The 15656-nt window shown below is 28.4% G+C and overlaps 1 protein-coding gene across 4 annotated transcripts in view; it reads left to right on the forward strand.

Annotated features, from left to right (window-relative positions):
• Positions 1–1721: 1721 nt before the first annotated feature.
• The window catches only part of LOC123294216, a 111592-nt gene continuing 97657 nt past the window's right edge, over positions 1722–15656 (forward strand). For 3 of the 4 annotated variants that reach the window (XM_044875327.1, XM_044875328.1, XM_044875330.1), the window contains exon 1: positions 1722–1846. The gene's annotated coding sequence lies outside the window, so the exon portion shown is untranslated. The remainder of the gene's footprint in view (positions 1847–15656) is intronic. The other variant, XR_006535077.1, reaches the window with a different exon arrangement.

Genomic DNA, 15656 nt, shown 5'->3' on the forward strand with positions numbered 1-15656 from the left:
CAGTAAACGAAGATTTAACCTCTAAATTCTTTCCTATAGCTCCCATTGACTTGAAAATGTGACGGTAAAAAGATAAGGCTAGTGGTGCTTTTGTCCAGGTCGTAGTAGCCACCCTTTCAAGGGGATGGAAAAATATATGCTGAAATTGGCAAAAAGAATCGATGGAGTGATGAAATGTAAGCAAAAAGCGTCAGGTAAGTATATTACGAAAAGTCAATACTTTCCGAGTTATTGGTATATGAAATTCGGAGTTAATGTCAATTAACTAAATGTTTTTTGACAAAAGTATATCGCACATTTTTTAAAGTACTAAAAATGACTTTGAAAATGATAAAAATTTCAAATCGTTTGCACGAAAAGAAAGTTTATCGTAGCTTACTTAATTGTTTTATTCAGCTTAAACACTGATTTATTTACCACGAGAACTAAAATTAATTTTAGAAAAAAGTTGTTGGAAATTTGTAGATTAAAAAGTTAGGTTATGAGCATTTTATTGTTTAAACAATTATTAGATGAGATATCGGTCAAATGAGCAATTTAAAAAAATAAATCGTTAGAGTTTGATAAGTCCTAAAAGATAAGTGATACAGTAAACAATAATTGTAAGAAATTCAATTGTCTACAAGTACCTGGATCGCCGAGCTTTGCTCGATATTTTTGGAGTTTTTGCTCGTTTTTCTTTTTTCTTTTTTTTTTTTTTTTTTTTTGGAGAAAAGACACAAATATCACTAATATAAAAACCGTTTAAAATGATCCACACAAATATCAATTTGAATGTCCCGGTAATATACTTTATTTCGTTAACTACGATTAACATCAATAGATGTCAGGAAGAGTCATATTTTCCAGTTTGTTTCAGTTTTTTCTGAAAACACGGATAAAATGAAATTTTCTAAAAATGAAACCTAGCTATCTCGATTTTTCGATTCAAAAACCTCCTGGATACTACTTTTCATGAAAATCCTTTCAGCAGTTTCCGAGATTGTAGATATGCTCGTTTAAGTATATAAGATAAAGCTAACTGATGATTAATTGAATACAATTTATAATTTTTTTTATAAATTAAAAGTTCTAAAAGTATGTTGCCCATATATTCCTTAATTTAGGGAAATATATAAGAAAATTCACTTGCTGACAGCACTTAAGTATTGATATACCTAAGCATTGTTGTATAATATAATCTTAAAGTATATGGACACCTTTTTGATTAAAGTGACTTAAGTAGTATTTGTTGTATTAACGTAAGTATTGTATTGAAGTGAATAGACAATAAAAACATAGGTACTCTATCTCAGTTTATAATGTTTTGTTTGTCTGTTCATATCATTTCATTGTCTGTTCGTTCATTAAAAGTCCACTTCCAAAGTCAAGTAACAACTCGTTTATTGTGCTATGTATGTACTACCACAAGATGCTATTTACCTGGTTTTATACATCTTACCTGTCTATTTGCGATACAGTTGAATATTGTCTTGATACCGGCAAACTACATCAATAACATATTATACACTCTCTATACCTATTTACAATACTGCCTGCATTCACACGCATCCATCAATATTTGAGGGGTTTCTTTTTATTATTTAAGGACCCTTTTAACAAAAATAACAAATCAATCCAACAACATTTATCGATCGATCATCAATATTTTAAGTTTGTTTTAAAAAAGTGTTTTTTTTTTTGGAATTATTTTTTTGAGTTCATTGTTAAAAGTGTGTTTTTGTTCTGATTTTTGTGTTTTGTTTTTTATTTTTTGTTTGTAATTATAAATTTTTCTTTGAATGACATTCTTTGTGGATCCAGTTTTTCCCTCCTAACCGGATTAATTACTTAATTTAAGTTATAGGTAAGTGAAAACATTTTTTTACCAAATTAGTTTATAGAAAGATGTGCTACTAAAATAAGTATTGTTTATTCAACCTGATTTTCAAGGAAAAACAAGTAGCTTGTTTTTCACAAATGACTCAACTTTCTAAAGGTGCGGAAACCAGGGATTGGAAGGTTTCAGCATAGTTTTTACAATGAAAACAACTAGAAAAGTATAAAGTTTACTTTGTGTTATTGTTTAAATAAATTGTTTAAAATAAAACAAACAAATGAAGATTGTTATTGAAGATGTGCATTTGTTTAAGTTTGCTGGTGATGTTCATTTGTTTATAATATGAAAATAGCGGTAAATTAAAATGCTAACAGTATAATAAATATAATATCTATTATATTGAGTGAGTTTGCGAGTAACTCATCGCGCATTTGTTATACTTTATTGAATATAAGTAAACTTTTTTAAAGTGATTCATGTAAAACTGTATTATTAATGGTTTTTTAAAAATGTTATTCTTTATGCACATAAATATCAAAATCGAGTCTAGAAATCGATTGAAAGGCCGGCCGGACCGTTATGCTAACAATGCTAACTCTGATGTTCAAATTTTAAGCCGTAAAGTTTTATTAGCGCAGAAAGTGTGCTAAAGTTCTGAAAAAAGGCTACTTTTCACCGCTCCGGGTGGAATGTGTCAACTTTAAGTTGCCGCTTTCAGCCTCCGTCAAGCAGAAAAGTAGTAAACACACCACGGGAGCAAGCAAAGAATGTCTCAAATCTCATCTTTGCCAGCCTCGGGTATGAGATCTAAGACATTCCTTACTTACTCCCGTGTAGTGTGTATACTATTTTTCTGCTTGACGGAGGCTACAAGAAGCAACTTCGTTTAGCGCGCCGGGACGAAATTTGACACAGAAAGTGGCAAATTCGATTCTTCTTTTTTTACTTTTTGTTTAAATCGCAAATTTTCCGAAGGTCGTGCCTGCCTGCATGCCGATGACATCGTTTCTCCTGAATTGATGAATTGATTTGCATGTTTTTTGTTTTTTTTTTAAAGGTAATTCAATGAACAGTGTTTTTAGCTATGTTTCAAGTCGAGGGTTCCGTATCCAAAACATTTGTCGAGGGATTTTAAAATTTTCGTAAATTTAAATAGAGCCCCCCCACATTATTTGTTATTTTTTCTAATTTTCTCTTTTATTATGTTCTAACATTTAGTATCGTTTATCGTTTATAACATATTATATTGCGATCATAATAGAGCTGACTTATTCCATCCAATGATTTCCTTCGTCAGTAAAATGATAAATGCGCCGTCTTTGCACCAAAATTTAAGTTTTCTGTGTTTGTAAACTATGTATTTGTCTAGATTTTTTTCATGGAAAATAAAGATTCGCCACAATTTCAGATAAAAGTCACCGAAAAAATAAACATAACTATAATATAAAAATGAATCGCTGAATGTGTTGATAAGCGAAATCTCGAGAGCAGCTGAACCGATTTCGACAATTTTTCTTTTATAATATTCCTTGAAGTGCGAAGATAGTTCTATCGGAGAGAAAAACTTAAAAAATTGTCTGAAAAAGTCTAAAAACAACACTTTTCTATATTCCCATACAGAAGATTCGTAATAATAATTAAAAGTCAATTTTAACTTTAATTTACCATACCATAAAGTTTAAGTGTTAGTAGAGGGGTTCCGGGAAAGCAAAACAATACAATGACTGCTTTCAAATGACTTCATTTGGAGCAACAAAAGTAGTTCGGGAAAATTTTTGTAATAGTATTTGCAGTTGTATGTTTATTAATCAATTGTATTGTAGCCCATATACTTTTTCCCTTTACAAAAGTATTAAAAAAAATAAATAATCGACTGTAAGTATGAATTTCGCCGGGTCAGCTAGTTTCATAATATTTATACGTGTTTATTTATCTTTAGGCATACATTTTGTATATATTAACAATTTTAATATACCTTTAATAAATAGCGCTCAAGTATAGGCATTGTTTTTAAATAATTAAGTCAGTTAGTTGTAGTTTGTATTTGAATTTTGTAGAAACCTATTGAAATAATTTTGAAATTTGGTTACTGAAACTAAATTTTACCAAAATTTCAACAACTTAATAAAAAATGTCTAAATAATTAAACCATTTTTCAATTCATTTATGTAGAATAATAGTATTATAAAGTTGCTACATTTAAACTTAAAAACCACCGCATGTTGAAAATTTAATTTATTTTTTATTTATTATTGAGATGTGACATTAAAAGTGAAATTTCATATTTTTTAATAATTATTTAAAGATTTTTTTAAATCTTAATTAATTTTTTCGTGATTTTTACTTTCATTAAGTGGTGGGTGGGCTGTGCATAAAGACTTCATAATCAAACAATTAATATTTAATTTTCCTACTGTAATGATGTGAACTAAATCTTGGTAATTTTATTATTATTATTGTTGTACTTATTGTTAATTTAAAAAAAAAAAATTGTTGAACATAACCTCTATGCATACGACAGCTAACAGAGGATCTATAGACTCTTTACACAAGTGGGTTTGTTAAAGTACAAGAAAGATGGATACTTTTATAATTGGCCTTTAACTTGATGAATGAATGAAATGGAATTTTCACTTCCAGGTGTCTATTTGAAAAATTAGAGGAACCAACAAAAAAAAATTATACAGAGTGGCCTCTGATTCGATATTTATTTACATCATGGTCTCTAGATTATAATTGATGTTTTTAATATGATACATACAGCGTAAACTAAATATTGACAAACATCTTGCCTAGTAATCTTAATTAAAGATAATTGAAAAAAATACATACTAAATATTTGATAATACTATTCATACAAGTATTCAGTTGCTTTTTAACCTTGAATTCATGATCAGCGACTTCAAAAACCCTCGGGAGATGATTTTCGAGGTGAAATATTGGTTTGTTTTCCCTGTATTTGGAGTGCTTTGGAGATGGGAAAACTACCCTAGTTTTCTCAGTTTTTTTGTAATGCCAAGGTCAGTGCGGCTGAATGTTCCTTAAGGTCTAAGGAACACGTACACAAAAAATTTTTGAAATCGGAGCTGTTCCACCACTTTTTCACATTTGATGGTATTTTCCGGCTTATTTATTGCACTAAAGGAGGCTATTTGCATACAGAGGTTAAATGAAAAACAAAATTATTGTTTCGAAATTTTAGATTACATATTTTTTTCTATTAATAATGTGTAACAATCGAGAAAAAAATCAACTGATTTAAACCCACGGATTATTAAAAAAAATGTTTATATATATATAATATTTATAATTAAATTCTCCCATATCAAAACTAAATACTTGATATACTTATTATTATTATTCTTATTACGTAAATAAAATTTAACAATTTACAAATATTAATTTAAAAAAAAATTATTTGTTATAATAAAAATAAATCATTGGTACATTGTTTCATAAATAAACACAAGTATTTTTGTTATATATTTGTTTTTAAAAAGTGAATGGTTGGATTAGAGTTATATGTTTTTAATTTGAAATTATTTAGAACGCTTGTTTGTTCAACAATGGCTATTTTTTCAATTGTGCGAAAAATAATTGGTCGAATACGTATTATACATATAAAAATTATTACAACATTGTATTTATTCAATTTTCAGTTACAAATAATATTTTATACTAAGAGTATTCCTCAGTGTCGGATCCACTCATATGGGCATTATGGACATGCCCATCACCTCCAAATAGACTTATGATTTAATAAAATTAAAAATAAAAAGACAATGAATCGCTTTTAATAGTAAATCAATTGTTCCTAATTTCATAGTAAGACCCCATCTAATAATTTTTGGGGGGAACATTTTTTTCCAAGCATCTAGATTCCAAAAATGGAAAAAGAGCGAAAACGGTATAAGAAAATTTTCGAAAATCACTTTACATACCCCTATATTAGATTACTCATATTAAAAATACCACTATATTAGACATGTTGGTGTCAAGTACTTGAATATCGATATTCAGGCAGTAAAAAAGTGGTTCAGATGTACCGGCGATTCATTAATGATAATGAATCAACTATTATGAATGAATACCGACTTTGGATGGCCAAATTTAACACAGAATGTGAAAATAATTCCGCTATACCAGAGTCGGTAGCGTAACTCTTCCGACCAGCGTAGCTACCACAGAGAAATCGTTTTCTACACTTCACGGGATAAAACCTTGGTTGACTCAATGAGATAGGAAAGATTATTTGGACTTTCTTTCTTAAACATCTGGAAATCGATGATATTATCAACACTTTCTCAAAAAAAAAACAAGAAAGCTTGAATCGTTTCTGAAGTTTAAAAAAAATGAACTTCAAAAAATAAAAAACAGGAAAAATTTATGTTGTGTCATAGGTAATAAATATCCTGATCAAATAAAATGTAGGCAATGTACACACATATTGGGTTGACTACTTAATCCGAAGTATGTCTTTTTAAACTAATATTACAATTAATTTATACAGTAGAGAGTAGAAGTAGCTATAAAATTAAATTCTTTGAAGAACAAAACAAGTGTGACATCTAAAATTAATACCTTAAATTTTCAGCAAATATCTTCTAAAAAGTAAGCGCTATAACATTTATAAGGAAAGGAACATAATTTCTATTTGGTGGCCTAAGACATCTCTCTTTTATTTTTTATCTTTATTCCAAAGGTATTGACAAAGAACATGCGTAGATTTAAATTTAAACAATATTTTTTTATATAAATTTCATTCAATTTCTAAGTCACGTTTGAATTAACTTTGCTAATATAGACAGACATTCCACAATCAAATAGTGGCGATAGTTAGATACCTAATAATAAAAAACGAACCAATTAATAATGAAAGTAAAATAAATTGTCATAGCCTTTAGCTGACAGAATTTCGGTCAATTATCATAACACACAAAAAAAAAACTTTATCTCTATCACACTTATTGTGTTTTACTTTAAGTATTCTTGTTTCAGTGATGTGACTTTCCAATATAAGAATATTTTTATAATTAAAAAATAAAAACAGATTTCGCAGAAGAAATGAAATTTGTTTGTCTGTTTGATAAACCTACACGATGCGATGTGTATATCACTTGATACACCAAAGACGATATATTTTTCCATTTCTTTGACAACTTTCGATTTATTAAATAGATAAATTTATCTGAATTTATTGTAATGATGTCGCTTGAATAAAATATATATCTATAGGTCAAATGGTCTTTGAATATTGACCTTAATGTTATTTCGCACATTGAATAAAATGTATAGTATTACAAACACGCTTAAAAGTATAAAATAATTTTCATTTAATAAAAGATTCAATGTTGCAATTAGACTATTATAGATACCCATCCGCTTCGCTGGGTTTAAAAGTAAAGATTGATAAAGATTGCTCCCGCTTATCTCTTTTCTATAACACTCGAAATAATGGTGAGTATTGTTTTACACTGGTAAAATATATTATTTTTTTAAATGTATAATAGTAATTAAGTATTCATTGAGTATATCAGAGAAGATGGCTTTGGAATATTTTATATTGGCTATTTTTACAGAAATCTGTAATTTATGGTAATTTCAAATGTCAAATTAAATTAAATTTTTTTATTTTTTTTAATATATCTTTATAAATTATAGTTCATGTGTTATTCTGATATATCAGCTATATTGCTGTACGTTTTCATTAAAAACCATTCGCTAGTTTAAGCGTGAAAGCGTAAAAAACAAACAAACATGCTTACTTTCGCATTTATAATATATAGAGATATCGAGTACCCAATGCTTTTGATTATTTTATTTTACAATTAAAATCATGTTTAGCGAATTGCCAAAGGAAATGGAGTTATTGATTTTGTATTGTACTGATGAATTTTGGAAAAATTTCTTCAAATGTTCATCAATCCTACCTACTAGATGTCAAAAATGACCATCGTTAAAATTTATATATATATATATATATATATATATATATATATATATATATATATATATATATATATTTGTTCGTATCATCAATATTTTTACGCGTTACAAACTTGGGACTAAACAAATATACACAGGAATGCAAAACAGTCATAATCGATTTATAAAAATACATCTTGGAGACTCCAAGTTGGAGTGTCTCTTGTATCGTTTTACAATCATGAACGAAATAAATAAAAGCACTACATTTTTTGATGGATATGACGCGCTATCAAACTTATGCAAGCAATTAATCCATGCTTTTTGATGCATTGATTTTAAGACACTTTGTGTGTATAGAAAAATTAAATTTTTTTTGTTAAATACACTAAGATTTATAAAAGACGCCGGAGGCAGCAACTAATTCTATAATTTATTCATTTGATAAAATGAATAATAATATTTAATCTCACTTAAATGTCCTAATAATTATTTAAATATAATCAACTATATATAAAATGATATTAATCGACCAACACAGTAATATTATAAAAGAGAAAGTAATTTTATTCATTTTTTTATTATTGCGGCACCACTATGTTTGTAAAACATATTATCTTTTAGATTTTAAGGTGCTAGCACACGTAACTGCAAACTGGACAACTATACGTCATCAATCTTTTTCTGGAAGTACGGTAAATTTTCCATCGACACCAAGCGAATTTTGAAACTTTCAATGAGTCATAACTATGTACATGCTACTACGTAAACACAGCGTTTTAAGCAACGCCACTGCACGGAAAAATGATAAAATAACATGCAGAATGATAAATGGTGTGTCCAATTTCCATAGAAATAAACTGAAAAATGTAAAGGGTGTAAATACGTCACTACCGATCCTGATCAGAATCCTCGGGAGTAACGATTTTCATATCTGAGAATATGTACATTTATTTGCTCTCCTACCATATTTATACTGAATTTTTGATAAATAAATAATAGTTTAAAAAAGTAAATGTAGTTCCCTTTTAACAAGCTTTATAATAAGCTTTTAACTAGCTTAACTGAAAAATAAAAAGTACTTTCTATAAGGTAAAAATAATCATTTTATCGTAAAAAAAGCGTGGGGGTGCTTTTAAGATATTTCACAAAGAGTTTACTTTTAACAATGTCTACCAATAAAAATTTTACATTAATTGAAATCAATCCCATGTTTTTTACAATAAAATCATATTTTTGAATTTACGAGAATTATTTTCTACCTTTTAGTTCAGCTGGTTACAACAGCGTGTTTTTTTAATTCCTTCAAACTATTATTTATTTGTTACTCGTTGTTACTTGAGGAAGCGAAGAAATTTGCATAATTCAAATACAATCAATTGTGAAGCGGCTTCAATTCGCACAGTGCGTGTGTTTTATTGGAGGCGTTTCCCTGGTAACGCTACACTACTTTAATTATAGAATTGTATGAATGCATTTATAATTGTATTGATTGCATTTATGACTTACATTGAAAATTTTAATATTATTGTCTCACAAATTTAAATAAATAATTATGATAATTTACATTTGAAAAATAATATTTTTCCAATTTGATTTCTTATTTTCACAATTTTTAATGCATTAAGTTTAATTAATTAGTGTTTTTCAATAATTTTAATTTGACATTTTCTATAAGATTAACATGTAAAGAATTGCAAATTAGTCATAACAGCCTCCTATATCGCCATAATTGTTCACTGGAAGCGCTGGCATCGATTTTTTTGTCCCTATCATGACTACGCACTCACCGAATAGTTTAATGCTTGCTCATACTTTTCAAATTTGCAGTTACGTGTGTAGCCACCTTTACTTTATTTATTAAAATACATATGGTTGAATATCATCTTACATTCATGAGTACTACACAGCTGATAATAAAGTAAATATGTAGGTCCTCAGTTTGTAGTATTTGATATTATACTTTTTTTGAAGAAATATAAATAAAGTTTCTATTTCCATGTTATAAAAATAATAAAATATTAATTTTCATCATTTAAATTATAGGTTATAGGTTTGTAGGTACACGTTTTTAAATAAATTATGTTTATTATACAGGGTCCGTCACCATATGTGGTACATTGAGTATTTTAAGGCGGTATCAATTTAATTTAATTTAGTATTTCATTGGATATATATATATATATAGATAGATATGGACACACACACAATATTTTTTATTTTTAAGTAGTGGGAGATTTTGGTACATAACAAAAAATAAAAACTAGTATTTCATTGGATATATATATATATAGATAGATATGGACTATGGACACACACACAATATTTTTTATTTTTAAGTAGTGGGGGATTTTGGTACATAACAAAAACTAAAAACTATTATTTTTTGTTATGTACCAAAATCTCCCACTACTTAAAAATAAAAAATATTGTGTGTGTGTCCATATCTATCTACATATATATATATATATATATATATATATATATATATATATATATATATATATATCCAATGAAATACTAAATTAAATTAAATTGATACCGCCTTAAAATACTCAATGTACCACATATGGTGACGGACCCTGTATAGACATTTGATTTCTACAGGCTGAATAAGTTTTGGCAATTCGAGGAATATTTCAGGCACTTTAAAGAAATGTGATCCACTCTGTTAACTTTTATCATCTCGAAGACGGCGAGCGTTATTGTGTTTGATCGGTAAGTATGCTTGTTCATATGTTCCCTCATTATAGTCCTCTAAATTTTTCGATTTTTTGCAATATTTTTAAGTGGCTTCTTTGATAAAATCGAGAAAATCGGGAAAAAAATTTTGCTTTGGAATTTGATGAAACTCAGTGGATGGGGTAATTTTGATCCAAAAATTACAAAAATCCGATTAATTTAATGATTGGATGCAGAGTTTCTGACTTATCCCAATATTTGGATCGATTTTAGTCCGTATCTCAAAAACTATTGAACCAGTCGACAAATGCACCCGATTTTTGTACTTTTTGGGTCAAAATTACCTTATATACTGAGTTTTATCGAAATTGGAGATAAAAAAATTTTTTCGATTTTTTGCAATTTTTTTAAGGGGTACCCCTTTAAAAAAATCGAGAAAATCGGGAAAAAATTTTTGTTTTGGAATTTGATGAAACTCAGTGGATGGGTTAATTTTGATCCAAAAATTACAAAAATCAGGTTAATTTAATGATTGGATGCAGAGTTTTTGAGATATCGCAATATTTGGATCGTTTTTAGTCCGTACCTCAAAAACTATTGAACCAGTCGACAAATGCACCCGATTTTTGGACTTTTTGGGTCAAAATTACCTTATATACTGAGTTTAGCGAAATTGGAGATAAAAAATTTTTTTCGATTTTTTGCAATTTTTTTAAGGGGTACTTAAAAAAATCGAGAAAATCGGGAACAAAATTTTGTTTAGGAATTTGATGAAACTCAGTAGATGGGGTAATTTTGAGCCAAAAATTACAAAAATCAGGTTAATTTAATGATTGGATGCAAAATTTCTGAGATATCGCAATATTTTCATCGATTTTAGTCCGTAGCTCAGAAACTATTGGACCAGCCAACAAAGGCACCCGATTTTTGTACTTTTTGGATCAAAATTACCTTATATACTGAGTTTTATCGAAATTGGAGATTAAAAAAATTTTTCGATTTTTTGCAATTTTTTTAAGGGGTACCCCTTTAAAAAAATCGGGAAAAAGTTTTTGTTTTGGAATTTGATGAAACTCAGTGGATGGGGTAATTTTGATCCAAAAATTACAAAAATCAGGTTAATTTAATGATTGGATGCAGAGTTTCTGAGTTATCGCAATATTTGATCGATTTTAGTCCCTATCTCAAAAACTATTGGACCAGTCGACAAATGCACCCGGACTTGGACTTTTTGGGTCAAAATTACCTCATATACTGAGTTTTATCAAAATTGAAGATACTTTATTAGAAACTTTATCGTAATTGCTAAGAAAAATTGGAAGTGAAATGGAGTTTTAGCTCGAACGAATGATCGATGAGTAAACAAAAGAAACCAACTAAGACATGAATACACAAAGTTTAGTTATCATCGCACATTTATGGAGATAATTGTTTTCAACATTAATTGTGATCGCGAAAAACAGAAGCACGAAATGTTCTGTTTGCTCAATTTCCTTTCTTGATTGACTTTCTTGTATATTTTTTGAATATAAAAATCATAATCGAAAAAAAAACTTTTAATTTTTTGGTCCATATAGTTAAATTTTTAAGTTTAGATTTAAATATTTTATAAAAACAACAATTTTTTTCTTTTGAATAACAAAAAACAATACATATTAAAAAGGTACTTGAAAATGAGTTGACATTAGTTAATTTCCTTTATATAAAATGCGAGAAAAAAAAACTTGAATAGAGAAATATAAAGCGTGACTGTCATAAACAGCAGTCATCTTTAGCTATTTCAAGGTTCTTTCAAATTCTAATTAGATGACAAACATAATTACATTCTATATGTACTCGTGAAGTGAGTGAGTACTTCGAGTAGGTACATAATGTATGATGTTGTCATCATATTAATCATTTTGTTGAATGTCTTATGTACGATGGTTTCTGTAAGTGAAACAGAAATTATTGTATGAGAATACATGACACTTGACTGAATGACTGAACCCGGGTAATAAAAAAAGTTAAAACCCAATAGTATGAGAAATAAACGTGCCTGTTCTAGTGTCTTTCAATCCTAGTATCCCATCTGGTTAAAGCGTAACCAATTTCTTTTAGTCGCTCACGGAATTGTTTAGGGTAGCGGGTGTAGCGTACAGGTATATGCATCAAAGAGGTGTTCTCAACCTCTCAAAATAATTGAGGAACTGAAATCATCACCGAAAAAAGGTGGAAAACCACATATATGGTATCACAATGGGTTCTATGACCTAAGTGTGCCCCGCGTGGGCTGCCAATTCAACCCAACTTAACCAATCCTATTCTAATGCCTAATTTAAGCGTATAAATCTCAAATAAAATTGTTAAACGTTTGTCGGACGTATGAGTAATTTGCCACATTTGACAATTATGTTATTTGACATTATACTTACAACTGTCATGATGACATACGACATAAATCGCAGAATAGAGTTTGAGAACATCAAATGTAGACTTAATTATGCAGAAAATATGGTCAAGCAGTGTTGACTGATATTTCTCGAGTGTGGAATTTCTTCTTACATTAAATTCTTTACTCGTCTTTTCTCCTTCTAGTAAAAAACGGGAAATCCAGAAAGTTTTTCTTTGGTGACAAATTTATTATATTTTAAAATGATCCACAAACATTTGAACTTGCAGTTTGGTTTGCACAATTGAACTTTCAAGAAGTGTTTCATGTATTTATTGTTTAACAATGTTTTGAGAAAATTGTATAGCATAATTAATAGTTGAACCGAATTTGCCTTATACAGAATGTTCGATATACATCTAGGCATATAAATATCACGATAATTACTATTGTTGATAATTGTAAGACGCTTGCAGAGTGGGGGTTTCTTAGTTGAATAGATTAACAACAACAGATAAGACACGATACAAGTCACTTTTGCAGTTTCATATAACATTTATAATACCCCTTACTTAGATGCATTGCCTAACGCATGTACTCTGTCATACTCGTGATATTTATATGCCTAGATGTAAATCGAACATTCTGTTTACAGACCCTTAATATTACATTATTAACATTATTAATTATCTAACAAAAATTAATATGAGAAAACTCTTAAACTACTAAAAACTTTTGGTTGGGTTTTCAGTGGGTATTCCGTTTTGTCCAAATAAAAATTATAGCAGTTTTAAATGACAAAAATAAAATGAAATAATGTATTTATAAAAAAAAAAAAACTTGTTTTATTTTGATTACAAACCGTGTGTTTTTATAATTATCTAAATAGTTATTTTTTAGGATAACGTATCTAAAAACAGAATGATACCTGATTGGTACTTAAATAATTTGTTGTTTTGTTGTTTATTTAATATTTATGTTAGGCTCAAAGATGGAAATCGCCCATTGAAGGTTCTGGTCTTCGGTTTGATCGCCCATTGAAGGTTCTGGTCTTCGGTTTGATCGTCCATTGAAGATTTTGGTCTTCAGTTTGGTTTAAAACATACTACACAAATTTATTAACACTTTTAAATAAAACATTTACAATTTTCATTATCTAGAAAAACTATGTTTTCAAACCTTTTTGGAAAGAACGATGTCACTGACAGGAACACGGATAGACGCACGCTTTAAGCTTGGTTTTTTGTGTGGTAGAGATGAAAATGTGTACAACGTCTTTGTTCAGAAACATTCTCAATACCATAAATAACCGCGGAACCTTTTTCCACTTGACCGTTTTATTTTTTTAATGAAAGGTGTGTTCCAAGAAGTTAGCCATTTAATTCAAATTAAAACATTAATTCTATGTATTTTAGAAAATTAATTTAATTGTTTTCTTTATGGATCTTTGATTATTTTATATCATCGTGAACATTTTGATTATTTTTAAATTACCTTTTGTACTAAAGTTGAAGGTCACATTTAAAATTTTTTTAATTTTTATTATTCCAGTAGTAATTTAAAATTGTTTATCCAAGAACAAATTTTGCGTTTTTATTTTAGTAAAAACAAAAAATAATTTTCCATCATTTTTCATCGTACCTTATTTTGGTGATAAAACTAACCTTAAAACTGTTGCCTCGTTATGGGCATTTCGACAGAAAATCCTAATTTGTTTATACTTATTAAAAATATAATAATACAATTACCATAAAACATTGATGGTCGATTGACCGTTTCTAACTCGAGATCAATTCAATTTAACTTCGGATAATTTTCATGGAGAACATAGGAAAGGTTGTTTTTAGCTCTCGAACTAAAAAAAAGGGGGCGTTATAAGTTTGACCGCTATGTGTGTGTGTCTGTCTGCCTGTGGCATCGTAGCGCCTAAACGGATTAACCGACTTTGATTGTTTTGTTTTTGTTTGAAAGGTAATTTAATGAAGAGTGTACTTGGGTATGTTTCAAATTCGAATTTAGGGTTCCGTACCCGTAAAAACTAAAAATTGGCGATAATCTTCCAAATCGGCTCAGTTTGGAAAAAGGCAATTTAATGTAGAGTGTTTTAAGATATGTTTCAAATGCAGTTCCGTACCTGACATACCGCGGACGGAATTGGTAACGCCTTAAACCAACTGAACTACCATGGCGACTGCATTTCTACCAATATCCATGTAAATTTTTATATAAATGTTTATCAGATGATATCACTTTACAAAACTATGCTTTTAAATAATAACTAAATTTTTTTACGTGGTCCCATAATAAGGTCAAACAAAGTTACAACCAGCAATACATTTGTTTTTTATACAAGTCTATAAATATCTCAAAGTAATGTGAAATATTGTGAGAAAAATTTATATACACAATTTAATAAAAATTAAATTAATTGGATGAAAAGTTTTGAATAAAAATAATTAAATTAAAATTAGCAAAATAAATAAAAATAAGAAGTTAGCAATAATATATTAAGCTAACTTTTATTATTGTAAATAAATATAATATAACAACTATAAGACAAAAGATTTTTATTAGAGTAATTTCAACAAAAATGTTATGGAACATAACTGTAAATTTGTTGTAAAAATTATAACACAGTTACTTAGAATTATTTTCATTATTCTTTTATATTTTACAACAAAGTTTTTTTTTAAAATAATATAACTCTTAACTTATGGTATTACCTACTGAGTCATTAAATAGCAAACAGCATTAAAAATGTCCACGATTGAGATGAAAAGGCGATCACAAACGATTAAGACGGTAACCGAAACATTCAAAAAATTTCACTGTATAAGATATTTCTTATGGCATGAGACT

The sequence above is a fragment of the Chrysoperla carnea genome, chromosome 2 (assembly GCF_905475395.1).
Source record: "Chrysoperla carnea chromosome 2, inChrCarn1.1, whole genome shotgun sequence".
In the NCBI taxonomy this organism is placed as follows: domain Eukaryota; kingdom Metazoa; phylum Arthropoda; class Insecta; order Neuroptera; family Chrysopidae; genus Chrysoperla; species Chrysoperla carnea.